Genomic DNA, 2820 nt, shown 5'->3' on the forward strand with positions numbered 1-2820 from the left:
GTCTCGGAAGTCCCGACGGAGATTGGGGAAAAAATTGATTTTCTTAGCTCCGGGGACCGGGGGCACCTTCCTGCAGCACCCGGAAGCCCTGGGGAAAATTTGGGATCCGAACCCCCTTCCGTGTGCGAGATCCAAAAGACCGGGGTCGAGTCGCTCTCCGCGGCCGAGGAGGGTGAGCCCTGAGCGGCTTGCCTGGAAGCGGCTACCCGGTCAGGGTGGTCCCGATCCTTATTTGGAAAAAAATTTTTTTTTTGGCTCCAGGGACCGGGGGGACCTTCTAGCAGTGCCCGGAGTCTCCGTTGAAATTTTGTAAAAATTTTCCATGTGCCCGATCCAAACGACCGGGGCGGGTCGCTCTCCGCGGCCGAGGAGGGTGAGCCCCGAGCGGCTTGCCGGGCGGCGGGGACCCGGTCTCGGAGGTCCCGATGGAGACTGGAGAAAAAGTTGTTTTTCTTCGCTCCGGGGACCGGGGGCACCTTCCTGCGGCGCCGGGAGCCTCTGGGGAAAATTTGGGATCCAAACACCCTTCCTTGCGAGAGATCCAGGAGACCGGGGTCAAGTCGCCCTCCGCGGCCGAGGAGGGTGAGCCCCGAGCGGCTTGCCGGGCGGCGGGGACCCGGTCTCGGAAGTCCCGACGGAGATTGGGGAAAAAATTGATTTTCTTCGCTCCGGGGACCGGGGGAACCTTCCTGCAGCCCCCGGAAGCTCTGGGGAAAATTTGGGATCCGAACACCCTTCCGTGTGCGAGATCCAAAAGACCGGGGTCGAGTCGCTCTCCGCGGCCGAGGAGGGTGAGCCCCGAGCGGCTTGCCTGGAAGCGGCTACCCGGTCACGGTGGTCCCGATCCTTATTTGGAAAAAAAAATTTTTTTTTTGGCTCCAGGGACCGGGGGGACCTTCTAGCAGTGCCCGGAGTCTCCGGTGAAATTTTGTAAAAATTTTCCATGTGCCCGATCCAAACGACCGGGGCGGGTCGCTCTCCGCGGCCGAGGAGGGTGAGCCCCGAGCGGCTTGCCGGGCGGCGGGGACCCGGTCCCGGAGGTCCCGATGGAGACTGGAGAAAAAGTTGTTTTTCTTCGCTCCGGGGACCGGGGGCACCTTCCTGCGGCGCCGGGAGCCTCTGGGGAAAATTTGGGATCCAAACACCCTTCCTTGTGAGAGATCCAGGAGACCGGGGTCAAGTCGCCCTCCGCGGCCGAGGAGGGTGAGCCCCGAGCGGCTTGCCGGGCGGCGGGGACCCGGTCTCGGAAGTCCCGACGGAGATTGGGGAAAAAATTGATTTTCTTCGCTCCGGGGACCGGGGGAACCTTCCTGCAGCCCCCGGAAGCTCTGGGGAAAATTTGGGATCCGAACACCCTTCCGTGTGCGAGATCCAATAGACCGGGGTCGAGTCGCTCTCCGCGGCCGAGGAGGGTGAGCCCCGAGCGGCTTGCCTGGAAGCGGCTACCCGGTCAGGGTGGTCCCGATCCTTATTTGGAAAAAAAATTTTTTTTTGGCTCCAGGGACCGGGGGGACCTTCTAGCAGTGCCCGGAGTCTCCGGTGAAATTTTGTAAAAATTTTCCATGTGCCCGATCCAAACGACCGGGGCGAGTCGCTCTCCGCGGCCGAGGAGGGTGAGCCGCAAGCGGCTTGCCTGGTTGCGGCTACCCGGTCACGGTGGTCCCGATCCTTATTTCGAAAAAAAAAATTTTTTTTGGCTCCGGCGACCGGGGGGACCTTCTAGCAGTGCCCGGAGTCTCCGGGCAAATTTTGTAAAAATTTTCCACGTGCCCGATCCAAACGACCGGGGCGAGTCGCTCTCCGCGGCCGAGGAGGGTGAGCCCCGAGCGGCTTGCCTGGAAGCGTCTACCCGGTCACTGTGGTCCCGATCCTTATTTCGAAAAAAAATAAAAAAATTGGCTCCGGCTTCCTGGGGGACCTCCCAGCAGTGCCCGGAGTCTCTGGGGAAATTTTGGGAAAATTGCCTTTCCGTGGGCCCCATCCAAAGGACCTGGTGGAATTCTCTGTCTCTGGCCCAGGACGGTGATCCTCGGGCGGCTTGGGTGACCCGGTGGAGGCGGGGTGATCGATAGTTGCCCAAGTCGCCAAAAAAATTCTAAGTCCCCCCTCGTCCACCAGGTCAACCCACGGGGAGGCGGGCTGAAAAATTTTCTAAGTCCCCTCTCGGAGAGCAGGTCAACCCCATTGACTAGCATGGGGTTGACCTGGTGGTCGGTCGTCCCCTGGAAGTCCGAATGGGGTCGCCCGAGAGCGCCTCGTCCGACCGAGAGAACCAGGAGGTCGGCTTGAATTTCAGGTTGGTCCCGCTGAATGTGCGGGTGGCTTTTTCGAGGTTTCCTTTCAGAAAGGTGCGCGGAGATTTCAGAGGACAGGGTTTTCAGAACCTCTGAGAACCGGAGCTCAGCCTAGGGGACCAACACGAGTTGGGGACCCGACCTCGCCCGGGGGGGAAAGTGGCCAAGGGACGGCGGAGGGCACCGGTCTCTCCGAGAAGGCCTCCTTTCCCCGGCTTATGTCAAAGTGTCGTGGAGGGGCCCCGAAACCCCTCCAGCACAACCGCCGCGCAGGCCTGGCGGACGGACCCGAGCTCCAAGTGTCGGCGCCCCTCCCTGCAGGCGTGAAGGGAGGCGGGTTAACGCCGCTGTCCTCACGAGCGATGGGGCCCTGACATACGTGACGGGAGGGGCCCTTCGCGGGCCGGTACCCCAGCGGACGGGGCCGTACGGTGTTCAGGCGGAGCGGGACCCTTCGCCTTTTCGCGTGCACCGCGCTCAGGGACCGACATCGACTCGCGTCCTTCCTTCCTTCCCCCGTGGTGGG

This window comes from Gopherus flavomarginatus (assembly GCF_025201925.1).
Source record: "Gopherus flavomarginatus isolate rGopFla2 chromosome 13 unlocalized genomic scaffold, rGopFla2.mat.asm SUPER_13_unloc_7, whole genome shotgun sequence".
NCBI lineage: Eukaryota > Metazoa > Chordata > Testudines > Testudinidae > Gopherus > Gopherus flavomarginatus.